Below are 14,692 nucleotides of genomic sequence, written 5' to 3' on the forward strand. Positions count from 1 at the left end.
TTTTAATCCTTTTTTTCAGACGCAACAACACGCGGTCTCGATGCTTTAGAATCCACTATCAATCGAAATATACACTGAAAATCTTAAGGCCATACACTTGTGATGGGCGGAAAAATCAAAAATTTTTTTATTAGATATTCTTCAAGTACTATGTCCGAAGAATATTCTCACAAAATTTCATAAATTTCTTCAATGCTTGAATCTTTAAACGCGATTATCTCAGAATCGTCTTTTTTTAAAAATACTCTTGCGGTGGACACGATTACTAAAATACCATTAATCCGATCGATACCAAATTTATACCACTTATTTATTATAATAATAGCCTGGGCCTGGACGAAAAATTTCGTATTTCGTTGGACACGAAAATTGTGATAAAAAAACCGAAAATTTAGCACCTCAAAAAATGAATTTTTTGTCAAAACTGTGGCCATTTTTTTTAATCAATATTTTTACGAATCCTTCGTCCAGACTCAAGCTATTATTATAATAAATAAGTGGTATAAATTTGGTATGGATCGGATTAATAGTTTTTTAGTCTCCATGTCCATCGCAACTGATGCTTAAAAAAAGGTGCTACTGGAATACAGCTGGAGTTGCGTCATTTTGAGAAATTTTTTGATAAAAAAAATTGTAAAGGTACATGATCATATGTACTAACGAATGTCGTTCACAGGTTTTTAACAAACATTTATTTTCTTGTCGAAAAAAAGTCGAGAAAATCACGTTTTTTCGGCCACTGCGAGTGTATAAAAGGCCTTAAATTTGCCTTCGAGAGAAGCCCCAAAATATAAGTATACAAATTGCTAAGTTAGAAGACCCCTTGCGACGATGGGAGACAAAGATTCGGTTCTCTGGGACCAGCACGAGAGTGGACAATGGACCGCAATGTCACGAGATAGGAGCTTCGGTTTTTTTCTCTCCTTAAAGACCGCCGGAGAGTCCTCGACCTCGCATCAAATCTTGTCCATAGTATATGACAAAGGCTTTTGAGAACGAAGCTACAAGAAGGCTGAATACGCTTTCGAACAGCCACGAAGACTCCAAGGAGTAAGATTAATATCTTTTTCGGGACACACATGCGGTGTTGAGATTAAATTTCTTGCGGATAAGCATTACAATTCTCCTTTGCAGAATTCACCGTTGATACGGCTTTTCGGATCCTGAGCGATTCTATTTTGTGTGAATCGAACATCGCGTTCAAAATAGATAAAAGAGACCACGAGGATAGAGGGAAGACTGGAGTGAAAAAGCTCCTTTTAGAATCTTCACACACGCCGCGTTTACAAATCCACCAGCAGAAACATCTCTCTACCTAAATTCAAATCTACAAAGCAAAGTTCCGCAAAAACTGTTTCACCGTCAATACGAAATCGTAAGAAAGCTGCTAACCGTAAAAGCTTTACCTGGAAAATGAAATCATTGAATTGTCTCAATGATTGCATAATAATTATATTGATAATGAATCACTAATAAACAGATATAATTATAAATTATTGAAGCATTCGATTGATACACAATTCTGGGAGTAAATGGTCAAACTGCACTAAGAATAAAAAGTTATCGAAAAAACGTAATGTGGCATTATGGAGTGCCAATGAAATGTATGATCATCACCAACAAAAAAAATCACAAACATGATTAAACGAACACAATAGTTTTAGATCAAACTACCGATTCATTCTCTCGGAAAGCATTGCAATTGAATGAAGAAAATTCTTCCAATTACGTCAATTGCTATCGAATCAAAAAATTTATTTTTCCCACTGTGCGAAGATTGCACTACGAAAATAAACGATTTGATAACATTCCAAGCACTTTAATTTTCCCCATAACCAAATTACTACTCGAGTATCGTTGGCGAGGCTATTAACATGGCGGAGACGTAATCTGGTACACGGAGAAAATGGATTCGTTTTGTATAGTGAGAAATACATTTTTTTTTTCAAGAATTTCAGAAGTATTTATAGGCACCGATTACAAACTGTATAGTATTTTTCGAATTTTCCAATTTTTCGTCCCTTCAATTTTAAACAGCTTTATATAGATAGCAAAAAGTGATGCACGTCAAAACTATTTCATTTTGTTTTCGAGTGCTTTTCATCGTGTCGGACTAGCACTTACCGATAAGTGGAAATGTATTGTAGATCACAAATTTTGATTGTCAGCATAGTGAATTCTATGATCAATACACGAATATACACCGAATACGTGTGACATTTTAGCATACATATAATTTTATTTCAGGCTTGCTCGAGCCTACTTTACAATATAAACATTCAAAGTGACTAGAACCATTTTTTTCATGCTTATAGAGAAAAAGACTCTTTAGCTTTTTGAATAAAAGGTATGGGTTTTGGTCTCTTTGCTGTGGTGGATAAAACAATTTTTATTACTGCTCTTCGAATTAATACTATATTCCTGGTATTTTCCTCTAGAATTTTCAGCCTCGTTTTCTCTTTGTAGAAATTAAATCAAACCATTCATTTTCATGGCACAGTTGTCGCGGTTCACGTATCCACCGATAGAAATGTTCTGATAGAGTTTCCTCCCGGCGGAGCAGTTGTTCTACGTCCGCTGGAGTCGTTACGAGTATCGGTATGATTAATGGGCAAGTCTTTATGGGATTTTTTAGGGTCGAGTTGAACTTTGCTTGACGATGTTTCGGTTAGCGTTGCGTAAACGCGCTTGTGTGTCATTTGCGCGGTGAAATGCTTGCTGCACCACATTCAGAGATGTTTAGCTCGATAAGAAAGAGCAGAAAATTGGTGGCAGAAAGTCGGGGTTATTAAAGCGCGATATTTCAGGGCAATTTATGAATGCGAATGCGGACGCGATTTATCGTTGGTATATCGTATCGCTGCAATTTTCGATCGGGACGGTGGGCACGTGTACTTGATTGGCCGTAAAACACTGATGCCGGTCGGGGAAAGGTTGCTCGAGAGCGCTATCCGAGTTGACTCTCGTAAAAGTAGGGCTCGGTACGTAATTCTATGAGGTCTGTATAGTGGAACGTTCGAAATGGAGCCTGCTTTAATAAAGAGAAACACTGATTTTCCATCGTCCTTAATATCATAACTATCCGACGATCATCGGTGATTTTTATTCGACAAATTAGCAGCAAGTTTTGCAGCGAATTGATTTAGAATTTCTACTCGAATGATCACGGAGATAGACTTCCAGGCCTTTCTTCGTAACAAGTCTTCGCAACATTAAATAAAAGAAAATAAATAGTATTTCATAAAAATTGTAAATTGATTATTTGCTATAAAAAAATAGTTACTTACAAACGTCATAATCAGTTTCGGAAGGAACAATTTAAAAATGTAGGCAGCCTTTTGAAGATGTTTTACACTGAAAGAACGAAAATATATTTCTTGAAGCACTTGAGTTATTTGTTTTCGGTTAAGGTAGAACTTTGTATATTGTTTATATTGACTTTCTCGTGTTAGTTCAAATTCGAGAAGACGCAAATTTCGAAAATTTGCATTTGAAAAGAAACTGCCAAATGAAAAAGACGAATCCGTTCTTTCAGTCTCACGGACTAAAATCCGAAATAAAGGACGAGCAGAAAATAGTACGGATTCCGGGATTGAAGGTTTTTGCGAAATATCTGAAACGTCGCATGATCCTGTACGTGTGGAGATCCGCAGCTTGCAATGACGATATATACCGGTCGATTGCATCATAGATTAAGGTCAATGGGAGAAGATATTCGAACGAAATGTAGACGCGATGGAGGGCAAACACATGATTTACGATGAATGTAAATGAAGATACTCTTTTTTATGGTTCATTTCTTTGAAAAGGTTTCCGCACTTTACAAAGGATCCGCCAACAAAAGAGAACAAAACGTTGCATTCATTCAAAAATTCTTCATCGCATCAACGGAAGTCGATGTTGCTTAACATTTCTGGAATTTTATAAATTCTTCGTTGATATAATATTTGCTTTGAAAATTAGATAGTCTCGGGGCTCCAACTTCGTAACGATAACACAACGATGCTGTAGGCGCGTCTACTTCATGTGCGCGCACGGACATTTATGTACACATTTGAGCGTACACAACGTCATTCTACTCGAAACAATGACAGGATCGCTCTTCGGATTGTATCTCGAGGGATGTAAAAAAAATGATGAGAAGTATTTTGTAGCTTGAAATTTCTATTATGCTTTTCAAAGCCACACGGAAAAAACGAGGCCGAAAATTCTGGAGGAAAGTACTAAGAATATTAGTATCTCGGGGACAGTATATACGTACTGGATTGCAGCATTAATTCGAAGAGCAGTAATAAGAATTGTTTTATCCACCATAGTAATAAGACCAATACCCGTACCTTTCGTTCAAAAGACTCGAGAGTCTTTTTCTCTGTGAGCATAATAAAAAATCTTTTCACTTACTTCAAATGTTTTATATTATAAAGTACGTAAGAATATTACGTACGAATAATTAATAAATAAGTGATATAATTGTATAAAATAATTAAATTATAACTATATCATTAAAATATAAATATAAATACATATTATAAAATAAATTTATAATAAGAACATTATATATTTTATATATAAATTACAAAAAATAAACGTCTAATATATAATAATTAAAAAATATTGATTAGTATGTAACAATTAATTACAATAAATATTTAAGAGTTTAAAATATTTAAATTAAAAATAAATTATGATTTTAAATTCAAAATTTTGATATTGCAAAGTACGGGCAACCCTGAAAATACAACTATGTGTATGGTAAAATGTCACACGTATTCGGTGTATATTCGTGTATTTGTCATAGAATTTATTATGCTGACAGTGAAAATGTGTGATTTATAATACATTTCCACTTATCGGTAAGTGCTAGTCTGACACGATGAAGTACCCTTGAAAACAAAACGAAATATAGTTCTCACGTGCATCGTTTTTTGCTACCCACATAAAGCTGTTTAGAATTAAAAGGACGAAAAATTGGAAAATTCAAAATATACTATATACTGTTTGTAATCGGTGGCTAAATATTTTGAAAATTCTTGAAGAATAATATATTCCTCACTATACAAAACGAAGCGTTTTTGGAAACAATTCCGAATCTGCATTTTCTTGACGAATACTCCCGAAAATTGTGGGACAGAGTCTATCAGACATTTCATTTTTGTGGAACGTACCATGTTTCATTCAATGAGTTTTGACACAGTCTATTAAACGAGTCTGCTCTTCCAGCAAAACTCACTACGCTCACATGGCACGAGACTGATTGGAAGCTCAAAATTCACTTGTCTTTGGGCCCAACGAAGTTTGGGTTTTAATATGGCACACGTAGAAAAAACGATTTTCGTATAATTTTTACAAGTTTGTCCAATTATGTTAAAACTGATTGAATTTCTCCCTGTTATTCGATCGAAACGATGTTTTTTTCCTACTCGTTTCCTTCGTCATACCCCAATCGAGAATCGTCGCAAAGACACGAGATCGGGAAAAACGCATTGAGAAGCCTCCAAAATAAGAACCATCGGCGGCGACGATTCGTGAGATATTTAAAGCTCACGCGATCTCGAACTTTTCGCTCGGAATTCGATCCGCGAGTCCTGCCGAGTTCAAGAGTTAAAAACCATTGACAGCAGCCTGTGAGGATGGATATAATAATGCGCGTGTATAAATCAGCGTGCAACGATCTCATTTTACGCTCGCATAAACCGATGACACACCGTTCGTCGGTGGGTCACGTCGTCATCGTCATGGTATTGGCGTTGAGCGGATAGCCCTCGATGGTTTTGCGCTTAACCAGCATGCTTCGAGTGCTATCGTGTGGTCACACCCATGCGAGGAAATAACGATCGCTAGTCTTCGCACGGCTCTTCGCTTTTCACCCTTTTGTATATAATCGCATTACTCACGTATGAATACAGTCAAACTTCCCGTAACGGAGAACGCTCCGATTAATAAATTCCGAAGGATTAATCCGTATTCAATCGGTGTTAAAAGCTGGCAACATTTCGAGCGTCGAAAGGAATTATTCGTTGCGATTTCGCCTCGTTCGGTACGTGAAAAATGTGCACGAGTTTCCTCACGTTTATAATCTTTTCCATTTGCCAACAGTCGAGCTCCGCGTGCGGTTCGAGCCTATTTGAGTTTTTGAGCCAAATGCAATCTCCGTCAGGACGGTCGAGCCCCGAGAAGCAACGCTTTCTCTGGATTGGAGCCCGACCACCGGAGCTGGGTCGACTCGCAGCCGTGATCTGCGATACCATCGGTTAACCGGTGCACTATTAAGGGGCTACCAACGGTGCGATAAGAGCCGTTGATCGGAGAGCACCACCGGCCACGCATCACGACAACCCGAGCATTCTAGTGAGTGGTTTTTCGTTTTCCTGTCGCGCGAAATCGTACTGCTCGCGTTTCAGAGCGGAGCTGCGCGAAATGATGTAAAACACCCTTCAATAATTCCAGTAATTCTCCGATTTCTGCCGAATTTTCAATTCGTTGCTTTTCTAGCTGCACCGATACTTCGTGAAATAGAAAATTCCTCAATTACGAATGTTTTTTTCCTTTATTTCGTTGGACTCGAACCTTGCAAAATTCATCATCGTGAGAATGTCCGTTGAGTGCTGCTTCGATAGCCAAACTATCAGCAAGTCTACTGTACAGCAATATAAGGGAGAAGCGAAAAAAGAGTGAAAGCCAAGAGCTCGAATGTCCATAAAATTGGAGGCTGAATGTATAAAAATAGAATAAAAAAACCACCGAGTATGAGTGAGATGAAGAGCAGCGACTAAGAATCAACGATAAAAAGGTAAGTGTAGAGCCAAGCACGTTGCTATGCTTATCGTCAGGGAGTCATGCAGTCCGCGTTATTACGAGGATCAAAGGTACGACCGATAACTTGTACGCTGTTATGGGAGATTTTTCCGCGGGGTTCCCGGAGCCACGAATATGCAAGTCTTAGAAAGCTTTGAGACACTAATTTTTTGTTTCACTAATCGTTCAGAGTAGGTTTTGGAAAACTACGAATTGGAAAATCATCAGGGAACAAAATTCGAGATTTACTCGAATATTTTTAGATCACTTCGTTGGACTCCAACGTCGCAAACTTCAGCGTCATTGCTCGACTAATTACATGTGTGCGATTGTCTCGTTCCATACGCCCTGCTGCGTCTCAAACGAATGAACGTTTTTTGTTTTTCTTTTTTTTTTTTCTTTCAAGAACGTGGGAACCGAGAGGCGCCTATGTCGGTGCATTCGTGCAGTTAAAAATTGGCATGCGCGCTCTAAACGGGGTACGAGAAAACTTGTGTTTGAATCACACCCACTTTGCTCGGTCGCACTCCACACGCACGAGTGCTCCATGCTCTTTGTATGGAAAAATGCATTATGAGAGATTCTTCTTTGACCACAGACGCGCATTCGCGTAATTGGATAGACCCCCGACTTTCCTCAATTCGGAGTTACGAAGCAGCTTAGTTATACGAAGGAAAGGTCTGTGTCAATCTCTCCTCTTTATTCTTCATTGGGGTCACGAATAAATGTGTCATGTTCTATTTTACGTCAGAGACGCTATAAAACGTGGGCGTTATCCGTATAAATAAATTCGTTGAGGCTTTACTCCGTACGCCTCTCTCCAAATGCGGGTGGTCGAGCACGTGATTAACTTTTTAAATTTTCACGGTTTCATAACACTCGCTCCTGAGGATCCTCTTATTATTCTTGTAATCTTTTTAATTGAGTATTATTGTAACCGCGCTCCACGCAATAGCAATTTCGCGTGAATGAGCACTTCATTCAATGCGAACCGTTGAGTGCACGGCTCATGAGATTCGTGAGCGAATTTTCAACGCTCCGGGCAAATCTCGGGATCGCTCCGAGCGTCTCATATTTTCGAAATCTTCGTAATTGGCTTCTGTAAAGTTTTGGCTCGGTTCAGAGCGCATTTGTCTTTGGAAATGATTATGTTTCGAGCGAATTTATCGAGGACTGTTCTCGTAGACGAATGAAGCATCATTTTCGAAACGTCGAGTGGGCTTTGGAAGGACAATATTTCCAGTCGAAAACCATTCGCTTTCGTTTGCCTGGATTTTGAGAATTCGAGGAAAAAGTTAACGACTTTCGAAGAGCTACTACTTCCACCGTGAAGTCTCTCTCGAATAATAACTTTACGATTTTCGCGACTTCCTGGGGATCTCTCGGCGACGAAGCGTAGGTGAGCTCGAGTCAACCGGTACGAAGCATCATTCGCCTATTATATAAACGGAGCAAGGAAAACGACGAGGACTTGGGTTAACGATCTCTTTTGTTTTTCCCTCGTCTACTGGACTGCAATTGGATCGTAAAAGCTGCGTGCGAAGAGCACGACACTGGAGATCTCATTTTATGTGCGTCAAACAAAGAATTTATAATGTGCATTTGTACCGTGGAAAAACGAGCTCGAAGTGTGGGAGACAAAACTAGAAACAAAACAAAACTAGCTGCATCGATCCGGTTTTTAATGGTTAAACGAAAATTTTCGCTCATCGTATGTCAATGACTCTCAATGAAAAATGTATCATTTTATTTTCGTAAGCTTTTAACGCGATTCCAGGATGGAGCGGTATGGCTCGATGATCTCATGCGGAGCCAAACGAAATGTCACATTTTATCAAAAAATATGCGTTCGCTTCACAATCAAATTTACTCCATCCGTTTGTGTTTTTGTTATTTTTATTCGATAATTTTTCAACGAGGGCATTCTGCATTTCTGCGTTTCTTCAATATGGAAAAGTGAGTTTCGAATGGTCGTTCGGATGAAAATCGAGCAAATTATTTAATCGACACATCGACGTGATTGGGCGTTCACGAGTTCAACGACTAGCCAATTATTTGGCAATATTTGAGGGAAAATTCGAAGAATCAGTTCCTGAAGTGGGTCAAACCGAGATTTTTTTCTGGATGACCTCAACTGGAGCCGAATTCATCGAAAGCCTTCACGGTCGTCGGTTTCTCTGTTTTGAGCTTCCACTCGTTATTATACAATATTGAAAGTTTTCCTCCAAAATGTGCGATGTGCCTGTAATTACTTGCCTGAAAATGAGTCACTTCACGAAACCCTCTCTCGGGGATATTAACACAAAAAAGGGGAATCGTGTCAATAGTTTTTCACTCTTTTCTGAGGGAGCTGAGCGATTTTTTGTCGAGGGATTTAATGAAAGAGGAAAATAAGTGAAAAACAGAGCCCACGGTTTGGTCTGAGCGTCCTATCTGGACCAACGAACACACAGTTCCTGTTCGAGTGTACACGTTTTGCCACATCTGTGAGCTTGTACCTCACGAAATCCTGGAGAGCTCAGCGAGCATGGACCACTCACAGGGGGTTAACTGGTCGCTCAACGCTTCGCTGCATTCAAGAACTTTTATAATCTCAGAGAGGTTTCAAAGCAGGAGGAGAGCAGGGAGCAAGACTCGAGGAGTCGAGTGCGCTTATTCTCATTGGTCATTCAACGAATGAATAAATATTCTGATGGAAGGAAGAACAATGAAAGTATGTAGATATTCTTTGGACAATATGAGAAACGAGAATCGATTTAAAACCTTGAAAAGAAAAAGTGCGGGCCTGGAAAATAGTTGGAACGATCCTCGATCAAGCATTTTTATTCGAGTCCCTTCAATATTCAATGGCTCTGAATCGAAGCCACTCCAAGTAACAGTATTATTGAAATACCTTGGAGTAGAACGATACGAAGAAGCACGAATGGTTGGAGCAAGGTTATCGACAGAATTAGTCCGATAACCGGGCAACGATTTCATTTATTTGAGTATTTAAAGCCTTTTAATGAGAACTTAGCTGCTGCTCGGGTCAAGTGAGCTTGTAACTTTAGCGCTAGAATGTAGGAGCTCGAAGGGCTTCGAGTAAAAAATTCACCCTCGTCGAGTTGTGCAAGCGTTGCGAAAACGAGGGCTCCGGTACGGCAAGACACCGGAAACAAAAAATTAGAACGGTCGAGGGAACACACGCGTGACAAAGGGTGAAACGAGGATTGTTCGTTTTACGCTCATCGTTTATTCGCACATGAGCGAATTTCTTTCCCGATCGATCTTTATTACGCTCGCGGACCCGTCGGAAGAAAGTTCTTTCCTTACCAGCGCGGAATTCGTGCGAAATTTGAACACTCGCTGTTTAATATTGTAGCTCAAAGGTAAAACGAGTTTCGACCTTATTCGCGAGATTCGGGGTTCATCGAAACTGTGATAATAAGCGGAAAAATCGCTGGCACAGAGAGCCCGCAGAGACGCTTTTCACGGAGCGTTTCGAGACAGAAGAATCGAGAGATCTTTTGACACGGGCAAAAAAGATTGTTGCAGAGTATTTTCTTGTATGAACCGGAGGAACAGTTATGAAAGAAAATTCTATGGAATCGTCAAAAGAAACGGAGAAAGGAAAGAAGAATTCTGAGAAAAAAAAAAGAAAATAAAACATTCGAAGGAGCAGCTTCTCCGAGCACGTGAACCGATAATTATTTTTTTTCGCAGCTCCGTTAAAGCGATGTTCCAAGCTTTCTTCGAGTGTGAATTACGTACTTTATGTTTTTAATTAGCGAGCAAGTCATGAAGTCCCCTGGCACGACGGAATCACGGCGTCTCAATGACGGATTAATTAGCGCGTGAAATTATTTAGTTCGCGATCACCTCCACCTCGTCTCGGATGCGAAGTTATGGAGTAAATATGCTCTGAAAAATGGGAAAATTTCGATGGGGGTAAAAGTTCGAGGCGAACAGGGCCCAGGCAATATTAGCGTGCTGATAGTTCCATTATTCACGCGTACGGTACAGAAGGCGGATGCAAAAATCTGTGGTTAAGAGGAATTTGGTACGAGATGGGGAAAGGAATGAACAGAATGCGGTGGGAAACGAAAAAAAGGAAGGTGCGCGTCGACCAAACACGCATCCGACAGAATCTAGCGGAGTTGATCTACTAGCAGGAGAAAAAATTGAAAAAAAATACATCAATGTGAAGAGAATTTCGTCAAGAGAGGAGTCTCGTTGACAGAGACAAGGGAGATAACGACAAGATAAAAACGGAATTCGCGTCGTTGCACTCGGGGCAGAAAAAAGCGATTGAATAATCGAGATGGTTGCAGAACCGGGGACTTTTTGCGTACCTCGATGACCCACGTCTGTTTCTTGTCCGCATATCAAAGTTGTTCTCACGTTTGGAAGAATAATCAATTGTAATGACTCACGAAAGTACGATGGGCGTTGAAAGTTATGGGAGTTTTTAAATCTCGTTGTAAATCGCAATTACGCAGCCAAACGACATTTACAATTCACCAGTTTTTCATTTCAGGAAGTATCGGTGCAGCTTGAAAAACTACGAATTGTGAATTCGGCAGGGAATGAATTAGAGAATTACTGCGGATTATTGAAAGATTTATTTTTTATAGCATTTCGTTGGACTCCTGCAAATCAGCGTCATACGCGGCCACTAAGAGAGTCGCGCGTCCAAAGAAAATGGAATGATGCTTCTCGCGAGTGCCCGAGAAACTCGTCGAATCAACGATGATCGATGGAAATTTTGCAATAATTGTTCCATCGATTCCGTCAGTGCAATGAGCACGTTTTTCGAAGCGTCAAAGTATGTCGAGGGCGTTGAAAAATATTTTGTCATTCCACTAGCTCGTTCAGGGCCTGGCTGTACTCGCTTATCCGAGAATGCATTTCCGTATAACGAAGCAAAGCTTGATGCGATACGTTTGTACTCGATCTACGTTTTTTTAATATCAATTTGTAATAGTTCGATGCAGTACCGCGGCAATGTCGAGACATCTCTTGTTCCGTATATTTCCTGAAAGATTGTGTCGGGAATTTGTCTCGCCTTCTCCATTCGTATGCGATAAAAGGGCGAAAGAGAAAAAAGGATGGTTCAAGGGATGCGAAAGAAGTTGTCTCTCGCTCGCTCTCTGCGCCTCGCTCCGAAGATGACTGAAAAATAGGATCGAGAAAATATCCGATTGCACCTGGCGTCGCAATTTTTCTCATTCACCCTGTCTCGAGTGTCTTCCGTGCTCCGATACACATCGCGACGACGATGCGAAATCGGCTTGGCTCTCGTCCCAACAGAATTATTCAATATTTCCGTCGATCGCTAAGTCCTCGCGGTTCGGTGCAGAAGCAGGACGAACGTGCGGGGTTGCTGGAAACAACGGCCGAAGATTTTGTCGTCGCGCAGACCAGCCAGTGACAGCTCGTTTCCAACGAGAATAATCCTCTCCAATTTTGCCCTCCCAGCATATTTCGCAAATCGTATTCCTGCCCGATAACTCCAATAGGTCATGAGAATAAACCAAGGAAGTTCGCGCCGCGTGCCACCTTCATTTCCGCTCCTTTTTGGCCCAGGAAATTGGACACTTCCTTTTTTATTTGGGGATCTACGGCAGACTATTTCGTGAAATATCACGAGCAGCTCGCCGGATTTTATTATTTCGTTGATTGAAGATTCAACGAATCTTTAATCATCATTTTCGTCGCAGATTTTGAATTTTTTATAAACTTTTGCTCTCTTAAAACTTCGGCTCGACGCTCTAATTATTTTCGAGGCAGCGAACGAAATAACCGAGCAACTCTTATTTGCTGTTTCGTATCTTCCCATAATTCTCGATCGAATCGTCTCCTCAATCTGTTATTTTCGTGTTGAAGCTCGCGAGAGTTCTGAGCAGGACATCCGTTCCATTCGTAACTCTTATCCAGAGTGCTTTATCTCCGGAGAATAATTACGGTGTGTATACCGAAGAGGAAAACTGAAGAGGAGCGATGCTACCGATTTTATCGTGTGCGAACTGCTCTTCGCTCGGCTCTTGTCTGCTTCATTTCCTCTCGAAAGTTCTCCGCTCTCGTAACTCGATTTTTCTTGTATTTTTTCGATTTAATTTACTCGCCGCATTCGAACACCAGATGCAGAGCGAGGACGAGAGCCGCGGTGCAGCATTTCTCGATGTAATTCTCCCTCGAGCCTTTTTGTTTCGTGAGTCGAGCGAGAAGCGGCCGGAGAGATTGATACCTCATTGAGCTTATTAGAGGTCGAGGGTCACTTCGAATTCGGGGTTATCCTCTCGGAGCGTGAGCCCGGCTCGAGGCAACATTTTTCTCTGCGCGCACACTTTTTAATTGACGCGACGCTTCGATTCACGGTTTGGCGATTCATTTTCAGCGCGCCTGTGTCCGCGACCGCGTTCTCTCCTTCTCCCTACCCGCTGGTGAAGTCAATTTCTCATTTTTAACTGCTCTTCCCTGGACAATCATCGCGTTCAACAAATTGCCAACGACACAGACGTTCGAGATAAGAAATCTGAGTAACTCTCCGACGCGCAGTCTCATTAAAAAAAGTATTCGTTCTACCGAATAAAAGTTACTTCAATTACTCGTAACTTTAAAACAAATTGGTCTTTCCGGCAATCTTATTGTTTCAGTCGAAGGCTCCCAATGTTTTTCCATAATAGTGTAAGCAACGAAACCCCCAAATAATTCGCCCCCATGCTTTATTTTCTCCACAATTCCTGTGCTTGTGTTTGCCATTTAAAAATATTGCTAGCACTCGAATCTTCATTTGATTCAAATCTTTTGTTAAAATTCTGTTACATTTCAACTTTCGATGTTATCAGCATTCCGGTCATTGTTCTACTCGCACTCCTCTGCGTCTTCCCATTTCGTCACAGCATCACATTTGCGGATGCGCTCTGGCAAATACGCTGAATCGTCACTCGAGCGGGTGTCATCGATCTTCAATTTCTCGCTTCTCCTTCACCCTTGTCACATTTTCGACTCCAATTAGTATAAAGGGATTGATATCAAAGTCGGTTATCGTGCTGACTTGTCAAGGTGCGGTATCGAGCCGAGAAATGAGTGAGGTGGTTTAGTCGCACAATGCGAATTTTTCAAAGTTATTTGTTTCAATTGATAAGATACCACTGATCGGACTAATTTCTATTGACAGAAAAATCGAAATATCGAAAGAGTTTTTTAACCCATAATCGGTCGAAAAGCGTCGAAATAGTTTAATCCCGAGTAACTTTTTTCTCATCTAGATTGTGTGTACATCGATTTAATCAAATTTTCTTGATTTTTTAAGGGAATTAAAACAGAGCTAGTAGTTTCGGGGTGTGCCCAAAACCGACGGCTGTCGATTCGACAAAAACTTCTAAAATAATACGAACCGGAGAATTGTGCAAGCCATTCATGATCGGGTTGTGAAGGAATGAAAGTTTTCAGTTGTGAGAAATTCGGAGTGATTTTGTGGAGGCGCGACAGACGGACTCGAAACAATGAAACAGTTAAAAAAACGTTGTCTGGATGTTTTAAAAAATAAGATGAAAAGTTGTGTCGAGCTGATTGGTCCAAAGTGAAAGCAGATCGAATGATAGCGCGCGCGCGCGTTATTTTTAATTGGCTTGCGCTCACACCTCGCGCCTCAAGAGTTCGGATTAACGAGCTAAAACTTGGTAATTTATAATATCCGACGGAGGTCGACGGCCTCAGTTGTTTTTCGGAGCCGGTTGTATTCCGCTCTTTCCCTCGTGTCTGCACTTATTTACGAGGAATTTGTTACACCGTATTAGGCTTTGTTTCACGAGACGGCGGAGCGCAAAGGGCGCGGAAAGTTCATTTCGCCCGAGCGGACATTGATCAGCAGTTTTTTTCGAGCCCTCGAGTCGGAGCTTTTTCTGCATCTCAA

General features: G+C 40.5%; 1 protein-coding gene and 1 long non-coding RNA gene across 4 annotated transcripts in view; one reads left to right on the forward strand and one right to left on the reverse strand.

Annotated features, from left to right (window-relative positions):
* The window catches only part of ASPP (Ankyrin-repeat, SH3-domain, and Proline-rich-region containing Protein), a 117,098-nt gene that overhangs the window by 7,760 nt on the left and 94,646 nt on the right, over positions 1–14,692 (reverse strand). The window lies entirely within an intron of this gene.
* Positions 507–1,808, forward strand: LOC122415678 (uncharacterized). The gene is made up of 2 exons (XR_006261956.1): positions 507–1,050; positions 1,135–1,808. It is a non-coding gene; the product is annotated as an uncharacterized lncRNA (long non-coding RNA).

This window comes from Venturia canescens, chromosome 9 (assembly GCF_019457755.1).
Source record: "Venturia canescens isolate UGA chromosome 9, ASM1945775v1, whole genome shotgun sequence".
NCBI lineage: Eukaryota > Metazoa > Arthropoda > Insecta > Hymenoptera > Ichneumonidae > Venturia > Venturia canescens.